This window comes from Trichechus manatus, unplaced genomic scaffold, assembly GCF_000243295.1.
Source record: "Trichechus manatus latirostris isolate Lorelei unplaced genomic scaffold, TriManLat1.0 scaffold00043, whole genome shotgun sequence".
NCBI lineage: Eukaryota > Metazoa > Chordata > Mammalia > Sirenia > Trichechidae > Trichechus > Trichechus manatus.
Genome location: NW_004443979.1, coordinates 3,863,112 through 3,873,441, shown reverse-complemented (window position 1 = coordinate 3,873,441; position 10,330 = coordinate 3,863,112). Strand labels below are relative to the sequence as shown.

General features: G+C 37.4%; 1 protein-coding gene and 1 long non-coding RNA gene across 3 annotated transcripts in view; both read right to left on the bottom strand.

Moving 5' to 3' along the window:
- Positions 1–10,330, bottom strand: part of SLC25A21 (solute carrier family 25 member 21) — a 384,144-nt gene that overhangs the window by 344,070 nt on the left and 29,744 nt on the right. The gene's annotated exons all lie outside the window — the stretch shown is intronic.
- LOC111820583 (uncharacterized) overlaps positions 1–10,330 on the bottom strand; it is a 44,203-nt gene that overhangs the window by 6,718 nt on the left and 27,155 nt on the right. Inside the window, exons 1-2 of one of the 2 annotated variants that reach the window (XR_002824116.1) lie at positions 3,609–3,678; positions 2,991–3,040 (exon numbers count right to left, since the gene is read on the bottom strand). This is a non-coding gene — a long non-coding RNA (uncharacterized LOC111820583). Of the gene's footprint in view, positions 1–2,990; positions 3,041–3,608; positions 3,679–10,330 lie in introns of those variants that run through there. The other variant, XR_002824117.1, reaches the window with a different exon arrangement.

Genomic DNA, 10,330 nt, shown 5'->3' with positions numbered 1-10,330 from the left:
GATACTGAGTGGTTTAAAATCAGGAAAGGTATGCATCGGGGTTGTATCCTTTCACCATGCTTATTCAATCTGTATGCTGAGCAAATACTCCTAGAAGCTGGACTATATGAATAAGAACATGGCATTAGGATTGCTTCTTTGAAACACTATAGGGCAGTTCTACTCTGTCCTATAGGGTCGCTATGACTCCGAATCAACTTGATGGCAGTGGGTTTGGTTTTTTGGTTTGGCTACCCGAATTTTAGCCATTGCAACATTATCTATCCAGTTAAGCTTTAGCTTTTAATTAAACAGCAAGGATATCAAAGAAGAAAAAGCAGAACAATGCAAACTGACTAGACATAGAGGCAAGGCCAGTGGTGAGGAAGAAATGAGTCTGAGATTCGTACAAATGAACTATGTGTGTGCTTGTATACCCGAAACTCAAACCCATTGCCGTCGAGTTGACTCCGACCCACAGCGACCCTGTAGGACAGAGTAGAACTGCCCCATGAGGTTTCAAGGCTATAAATCTTTATGGAAGCAGACTGTCACATTGTTCTCCTGCAGAGTGGCTGGTGAGTTTGAACCATCAACTTATCGGTTAGTAGCTGAGGTCATTAACCACTGCACCACCAGGGCTTCTTGTGCTTGTATACCTTTGCCGTTGAGTCGATTCCCTCTTATAGCGACCGTACACATATCACTGTACAGGCTCGTGTTGTTTCAAACTACTTTGCTTTGTGATTAGGTAAGAGCTGACATTTTGGTACTAATAAAAACAGAGTGAAATTATTGTACTCAGAACATTTATTGATCTTAATCCCTGTTCTTCACTGAACTCCACCAGGACTCACAGGAAGTGGGACTGTGGAATCTGGCCCTTGGGTGGCATTCACTACCTGCATAGAACATGTAATGAGCATGTACATGTGAAAATATACTAATAAAATTAAGAAGCAAATTTCACCTGGATGTGGAACTCTTTAACTATCAGGTTATGTCTCCAGAGTTCCACCATGGGTGCAGACCACAGTGAGGAAAACTCTTGGTTTTTTAGATGAGTGGCAGGTGTCACTCAATTCAATGGTTCCTTAACAATGAAGCAGATGAATTTTGTTTGGGATTATGAAAGAAGCAGCAAAATATCCATTCACTGCAGAAACATATCTCACTGAGACAGAAATTGGTCCAAGCTGTACAATTTTTTGTCTTTGTCTTACATACTTTGGACATGTTATCAGGAGGGACCAGTCCCTGGAGAAGGACATCATGCTTGGTAAAGCAGAGGGTCAGCAAAAAAGAGGAAGACCCTCAATGAGATAGACTGACACGGTGGCTGCAACAATGGGCTCAAACATAGAAACAATTGTGAGGATGGCGCAGGACCATACAGTGTTTCATTCTGTTATACATAGGGTCGCTAAGAGTCAACTCGACAGCACCTAGCAACAACAACAACAATATTGAAAAAGGGCTAATTTTGTGGTAAAGCATGGTTGACCACCATGAGTTCAAAAAGAGGACGAGAAAAGGCATGCTCACCAAAAGCCAGTTAGAAGATGACTGTCTCTTAAGAATTTATCGTCTGTGAGGATACTCTACACTCTCTTTAAACCTAGTCATATTTTCAAATTGTCTTAACTTTTGAAAAAATAAGCTGCATTTCTAACCGTTGCCAGGTTTTGGAAAATAGGTAAACATAAACAAAGACCCACCTCAAATATCAACTTCCAGATTTCACAGACCAGTAATTTTTTTTATTTTTTAAATCTTCGCGTATAACATAGGGTGGCCAATTTTTTATTTTGCCAAGCAAGAAAAAATTACCATTATCTACTCCCACTATTATTTCATGGAAGAAAGGGCATTTTTTAACAATATAGAAGTAGAAAACACAAAATCTCAAAAATGATAGTTTATTAAATTAATTTTATGAAAATTTACTCATTTTTCTTGTTATTTTGCACAAATGAGACATTATGGGAAGGCATAGACTTAGGGGCCAACATTTGTGATCACTGTAAATCAGTAAATCTGAAGCCCTTCCAGAATCCTACCCCAACACGGTCATTTTCTCTTCTCCATTCCCATAATATTAGTTCTATTACAGAAGTAATCACATCTTATTATATAGTTGGTCATTTGTATATGTTCCCACTAGACAGTGAGAATAGGGGTTGTCTTATTCATCTCTGGCTTCTGGGCCTAATATAATAAATTCTAGATATCTTTTTATAAATGAATGAATGAATGAGTGACTGAATAAATGATAGAAAAAATCAGTGAAAAAATAAATGAATGAATAAAACTCTGGCACACCAAACAAACTTCCTCAATTCCAGGGGTTAGCCTGGTTTTTCCCACAGTGGAAACGTGCGGCTGAGGAAGCCTGATATTTCTCACAAAGGAAAGACATGGCTGAGAGATCAGTCTCACTCCAACGTTGTGGAAACAGCACAGTTCTACACAGACTCAGTTCAGAGCTTCTCAAACAGGCTTTTGAGCTATACAGGGATCTCAACAGCTATGACACCTTCTGGAACGCCACAAAATGATTCACAGGTTACAAACACCTTGGGCTGGGGCCTCCTGCAATGGCTTCATTTTTGCCCATGTTTCAGGTAGTCATGCTTCAGGTATGATAAATACAAGGTAAACTTGGACCCCCTCCCAAAAAAAAAAAAAAAAGATCACAGTGGAATGAACTATTCTTCCTTCAGTCTTAACTGCAGATTTTGAAGCAGGAAGAAGAGTCTCAGTTTGGTGGGGGTGGAGGGTTCTATTATTCATTGTCATTAAAGATTTCTATATTTATATGTCTCCATGACTATGGTTTTATGGTTAAGTTTCTTAAAAGGGGGAACTCTTTTCTTAACTTTATTACTATATTATCACATATATATGTTCACTAAGTAAATGGTGGGATTTTCATCCTGAATAAACAGAAGTGACATCAGGATTAGAAGCAAATTCTAGACCAAAGAAATCTAGATCTATAAAGGTCTTACCATTTTCCATATTCATGGAGTTCAAAGTGACATTTCTTGGGAATTCTGCACTACAAGATTAAGGATAAAAATGAAACAAATGAAAACATAATAAAAAAATAGTGATTCTTTAATGTCATGACAATAAATCTCAAGAATACAAGCGTCTCCATTTTTACCCAGTCCACAAGGGGTGTGGCCTTGGCAAAAAGATCATGTCTTTTGTAGTCTGGCCTCGGTCCCCAAGTTGTCATGTATCAGGTATGCAGAGCGGGACATTCAAGAAAACTTTTCCCAAATGACTGGGTATTTACAGAACGCTTAGATCTGGTTACTCATCTATCATCAAGCTATGGCTACCCAGTGTTCCCGGGATCCTTCAGTGGTGATGTGGAATTTGATTTTTATCATTTTGCTATTCTACCTCTGCCTCTACCCATTTAGTTTTGAAGTATCAATTGCCTGTATTATAGTCCATGTCTAAACACTGTTTTCAGTTATCAAGGGTTGAATGTCAGAAAATATTTAGTTAATGATAACAAGTCATACTATAAGCTATTACTAATCAGCAATGTGCTCAAATTTTAAGACTTTTTTTAGTTATTAACTTTTCAATTTCACATAAACACAGCAGGATACTTTTCGGCTAGTCTGTGTGAACAGCATGCGGGCCATGTAACAAAGACTGTATTAACATTTCTATTTCGTAACCTGTAAGTGTCACATTGTTATGAACATGAACCTGGCATAAACAGCTGATAAAATCGAGTCAGAAAACTTAAAGCATATATAAAGTCAGAAGTATGGAATACAAAGGAAAAGTCAGAATAGAACAAAACAGGATATAAAGTTTGTAAGTGGTTAGCTCTAAATTGAAAAATGTGAGCCCTTGCTTAATGAAAATTAATATTCAATAGATGGCAAAACTAACAGAAATAAAAGTTTTAGATAATTGTCTCTATTTCATATTGCAGACAAAATGGCTAAAAGTTAGTTAGAGACTAATAATGGCATTTGAAAAATATTTTCAGCATAAACCAAAAAACCAAACCTGTTGCCATCAAGTTGATTTCCATTCATGGCAACCCTTAAAAACAGAGCAGAACTGCCTCACAGGGTTTCCAAGGCTATAATCTTTATGGAAGTAGACTGCCACATCTTTCTCCCACAGAGCAGCTGGTAGGTTCAAACCACCGACCTTTCAATTAGCAGCTGAGCGCTTAACCACTGTGCCACCAGGGCTCCTTATTCTCTGTACAAGACCATATATTTCAAACATTATTTTTAATATCAGTTAGGAAGACATAGTAGAAATCTATCACTTTGGATATTATCACAATAATAGAGGAATTTATACAAACATATTTCTTTTCCATTTACATATTTTAACCACTCTTATAGTTAAGAAATAAAATTTAATAGATTCTTAATACTTAAATACATACCATGTGCCAGACACTGTGAAAAGAGAGAAAATAAATTTGTAATGGCTGATTTTCTGCCTACTGGATAGCTTCACATACGGTAATTTTTTTTCTTCTAGTAACATTCCCTATTAATTCAGCACCTATGCTGTGTTAGAAACTGAGTATTCAAAGATGAATACAACATGGTTCTGAAGAACCATGTTACCAAATGGGTGTTCAGAACCAAACTCATTGTCCCATGCTTTCTAAACCTGCTCCTATTTTTATTAACTCTCCCAGTTACTCAGCTGAAAACTTAAGGTCTTCCTTGGTGCATCAACCCCAGTGAAAAATACCTCCAATCCTCTGATGTGAGGATTTGCCTCATGTCTCTACTCCAGCCCTTCTCTCTTTCTCCAGTCTTTTTCAGAATTCTCTATCTCCCATCTGGGCCGCCCAATTGGCCTCCTCACCTTTGAACTCTTTATCCACAACCCCATCCTAGAGAGCGCCTCCTTAGCACAGTTGTTCCTGCTAAAGACTTTCAGTTCCTCCCTACTGACAAGGGAAGAAGACCTGAAATTTTTAGCTTGATCTTTCAAAGTCCTGGCTGATCTGCCCCTAATTTACCTTTCCACTATTTGCTGATTCTATCCTTTGCCCCTTCCCTTTCTTCTTCTTTGCCTTTCTTAGCTTTCCTTGTGCCTGTAATGCTTTCCTCTACTTCATCCTGTTTTCTAGAGTGCAAAATCTAAGCATCTCTTAAGGCCCAGCTCAAATACTGCCACTTCTAGGAAGTTTTGAGATCCCTCCAATTAGAACTGTTTATCATTTCTGCATCTGTACATTCTCAACTCTATCTGTAACTTTCTACGGGCATAGATTACTTTATACCTTATATTTTGACACCTGTTTTATCTACCCACTACTCTTTAAGGCATTTGAGGGAAAGTTCTTCATCTGATATGCCTTTGTATCCTCCTCAAATCCTGGAGGAGTGTAGGCTTTCAATAAATATTTATTGAATGAATGAATGAATAAATGACAGAATGAACAAATGTGCAAACAAACTAAAAATGACTAAAGACGGCCATGGTAAAGTTAACTTGAAAGGTATAACCATCAAGAAAAAAGAACGTACAGCATTGCTCAAGAGGCTATAATAACTAGGTATAATGGCTGACATTATGAAAGAAATAACTTATGCTAAGTACTTGGAAAATTTTTCCAAAGGGATTACTTTTGTATAGTGATAATTTCCCACTTAGTGATGAAAGGAAATTATCACTTAGATTGATACTAAAAGTTTTGTCTATTTTTCATTATAATTTTGTTTCTATTCATACTGACAAGGGCCCTATGGGGACAAGTCTATGCTGTTATTCAGATGGCCTGGATGACTTGTTGGTCTCTTATATTTCTGGATTCTGTGATTTTATCTACAGGCACTCACAGTAGCAACTCACCATTAATCACAGGGATTTTAACTGTAGACACGTTAGAGATGACAAACCAAGATTAAAGATGTATGATAAATGTGGTGAAAACCTTCTCTGCCTAATTTTTCATATTTACCCATCAAAAATTGTACCTCTGGTAATGAGTACTTAGGCCTAAGATTCTTTCTTTTTTTAAGAGAGTAATCCATCTTGTGGAATGATATCTGTGAAACAACTTAAGAACTATTGCCTGTGAGGGGTGGGACATAGAAAATGGTTTCCACAAAAAGAAAAAAGTAGAGACTGTTCAAAATCCCAGCTTGGTCCTACCTTTTGGTGCTGGTCAATAAACTCGGTACCAGATATAAACAAAACATTCCATTCAACATTATGTCAACCTTCAGCAAAAAGGTCATCCATCATTGTACATTAATGTTCTGGGCACCTGTAAAATCTGATGTGCATTCTTTCAGGACATTTTTTTCAACTTTGTGTCTGTCAGAGATACCCCCCACTATATACATATTATTTATGTTGGGAGTAGCTTTCTAAATGTCACCCAAATGAATTAGTATCACGCTGAGCCTTGGAGTTAAGAGAGTTGCCATGTGCATTTATGTGTTTTCTCTCCCCGAATACTGACACATTTATATCCTTTCCCCGTCTGCTCTGGCTTTGGCAGGGATGCATAGTAGAAGAAGTTTATTTTACTATGACATGGTGACAAAATAGAACTTTATTTATGTGAAGCTGGTTAAAAATGCCCTGGCCAAAAAATATGACACCAGTTAAGGAAATCTAATAAAACCTCTTGTAGAAATGGTGTAAAGTATAGGGTTTTATTTGGAACGTAATGAGGTTAGTAATACATACTGTACCTTACTGTGTCTACCAAATAACATCAAGCTAATGTTGTCAACTGTTTTCTTTAAATGGCAGCCCAATCTCTGTTAATTTAGTCAGTGATTCTTAGCTCCCTATCATCAAGAAATTGTTAATTTTTAGCTATATGGAACCTTAAACCATTTTTATCAGTATTTATGAATTCTTCTAAGGGTCTCAACAGAACTCACTCACTAATCACAGAATATCCATTGAAGCTAAAAGAGAAAAAAAAAAAAAAACCCTGAAATTTGGTTTTATGATATTTTTGTGCGAAATGCTTTTATCATCTAACAGTTATATTTAAGAGGGGCAAAAATAAATACATTTGTTTACACATGTATGCATACAAATAGAAGTGAAACCAGAGTTTCTGCACCTAAATTTGTATTGTCTTTAAAAGGTGCCACATTGAAAGGCTGAATGCAGATTCAAATCATCAGTTTGCTGTCCAAAGCATTTTTAGACTTTTTCTTTGAAATGGCCATCAGAAAACCTTTGTGGGTCTAAAAGAAAGTCCATCTCATTACTTTTGGGGCACAGGATGTTCTTCGATGGTTATTATCTCCCTTCCCTCCTTTCTCCTCTCACTTCGTGCTCCCCCCTCATTCCTGAGCAAGATGCTGCTGCTGGCAAAGATACAGAGACTCAAGGCAGGGGGACAGCAGTTACGGGTAGGCCCTGGGGAGCCAGAGGTGCCTTCCTCAGTGGTCAGGGCTCACCAAGATGCCTGTGGGAAGTGTTCAAATTTGATGCCAGTGGCAAAACAGGTTAACTACGGCTGGAACCCTGAGTTGCTAGAACGCTGAATTCCAGTCCCTGCTTGCTCACTAGCCTGCTGTGTGTCTGTGAGTAAGGGAATCCACCTCTCTAGATTTTAATTTACCCATCGATAACAAGTGGGTTGGGGGGTGGGTATACAGGTAACCCTAAAAGATCTTTCCTGCTCCACAGTTCTGTGACCTTATAACCCCTTCCCCAGATAAGCACCAATAGTCGGAAAGCATCCTTCATCAACCACAACTAAAATGACATAAACTCCCAAATTTTAGAAACCCATTACATTGCCTAAACAAAATTTAACACTGGTTAGCAAGATTTCACATACAGATGCTAGTATAAATATCACACTGAAACAGCAACATTTCTGATGAGAAATAAGTGCTTGCTAAATGATTTCTCTTTCAGTGTAATTCATTGTGTCCACCTTAAAAATCAGTGTTGGTGTAGACTTCTGGCCAGGTCATAAAAACAGTTTTCTTGGGACTCAGGCAGACATGGCTGTGGCAGCATGCTTGTCCACTTCCCACTTTTGTCCTTTTGAATATATGCCGTATAAAACTTTCTTTTTACTTTACTAAACTTTGTGATGTTTCTCCCCTACAACAGTTAATGGTGCTGTGAGCAGGATCTGAAGCTACAAATCCAGTCAACGTTGAAGAGACCTGGACTGTGGAACAGAAGCCAGCAAAGAAAGGTCCTATCTTCTGGACCCATGTGTTCCCACTCCATGTCCCTTCGACATTGACAGGGTGAGTGCTCTCAGAAAACGAACCTTTACTCATTCTTTGTTGTTCTCTTTCTCATGTTTTCTTAAGTTTTGATTGGCATATTTGTTTGAAAAACTGGTTGATTGATTAAGGAGAATCTTTCTTTGATTTTTGCTTGATCGTTTGGTTAAGAGTGACATTTAGTAACTCTTTAAGTGAACTATAGTTTAGGCCTGGATTTGGACGTTTGAAGAGGTAATTCTATTTTCAAAGAGCTTTGAGCCACTATAAGCCACAAAAAAATTTGGGCATGGGTCGACCAGTAAAAGCCTTTAGGCGGTCGCCAGCGCTCCTCACAAGCTTTAAAGTCTCCTGTGACAGGATAAGGTGGTCACGAGACAGGCTAGAGTACTATGCTGCCAGCCACCCACAAGAAAAATCTCGTGCAACGAAGGTACACATTGGTCTAAGCAAAACACTGTCCAAACCCCATGGCGTCCCTCATTAGGTTTCTTTTTTGTGGCTTGGATAAAACCTGGAAAATAGTGCTGTTTTGCCAAATTTGCAGGGAGAGGTGGCAGCTCCTGCCTGTTTTGCCAAATTCTCAGGGGGAGGTGGCAGCTCCTGACCTGTGTTTTGATATTTAAGGGAGAAGTGGTAGTTCTGTACCTGTTTTTTCCATTGAATTGAGTCGATCTTACCCAAAATTGCTACATACCCTTTTAGAAACTCGGATCCCCACATCCTTGTTTTGTGTGGTATTATCTGGTGAGTTTATGTGGTCTTTCTGTCTCCTTTTGTTCTAAGAGCTTGCTTCTGGCCTAGAACATTGCGTCTAAGTTTGTCTTGTATTAGATTAGTGGCTATGGCTAAGAATTGCTGTTTTTTGTAAGGCTAGTCATAGAACCTCAGTTCCTTCTTTATCCAGAAAAAACAGTGTCTTGTGTCTGTCTTGTGATTTAGATTTTTAATAGCTACTTGGAGATACTTTGATATAAATTGGTCTATTTGAAAAGTACACTAAGATCTTCATGTTTTATACTATGTCAATCTTAAAAGTGAAACCTTTTTAAGTAATTTAAGCTAGATATTATATGAAATGTGTTTTATTTAAGGAAGAAGGATAGTTTTGTCTTAAAGTAAAAGTAGCAGTTCTAGAACAGTAAAAAGAAAGAAATTAGCTATCTTTCGTCTTTCAAAATGCCTCCATCAATTTAAACATATGTAAATGTCTTCCATGAGTCAAGAGAGTGAGGGCGGGGCAGGATCAGGCCTCCCCACCTCCCAGTCACCAAGGTCCTGTAGCTCCAGGTACGGTTTTGAAAGACCCCTTTCCAGCTAGGTGGAGACTCTTTTAAGACTAAAGATAAGAAAAATTGCTGCTTTGCTATAGTTCTCAGAAATTGAGCAGAGACTTTGTGATTTCCAAAGCCAGTTGATAAAATCTTTAAGGGCTAAAATTAGATTAGGGAAAATATGTGAAGTAGTAAAAGTTGAACGAAATCTTAGAATGTTTAAATAGACTTTTCTTTCAACAACCGTTATGTTTTAATGGTATACAGGCTTAAAATAATTCCAAAGGTATTTTAGGTAGCTTATTGATTTTATTAAGTTAATAGATATTTGTCATAATTTAAGTTCATATACTTTGTCTTTTTATGCCACAAGAGGATATATAGATATATATATTTAAGTATGCAAATAAGTGTTCATTTTTGCCATTTAAAGGGATACACCGTAAAAGATATACAACAAAGGCAACCTTTGAGAGGTTTATTGAAATAGAAATTTATTTGATGTAGTCAAGTTTCATCTGTCTGACTAAAGTTTAATGGTTTAATTTATGAGATTTTTAGGAGTTTTAATGTTAAGTAGCACATAAAACAAAGAATTGGGTTTCTCGCAGTTAAAATAACAAAATGTTCTTTAATTTCTGAGTTAAAGGGTTAATTTATTCTTTGTGTAATCTGCCTGGAAGACAAAGGTTTGGCCTCTCACTAGAATTAAGATTCCAGAGTCTGAATACCAAGCCTCATGGCTTTTAGAAAAGAAAGCTAAGGGTTTTACTTTAAGATCTTTGGTTAAATAACTTAAGTATTGTTTCACAGTGACCTATATTATTATCTCTTTATTGCTAACTTGGT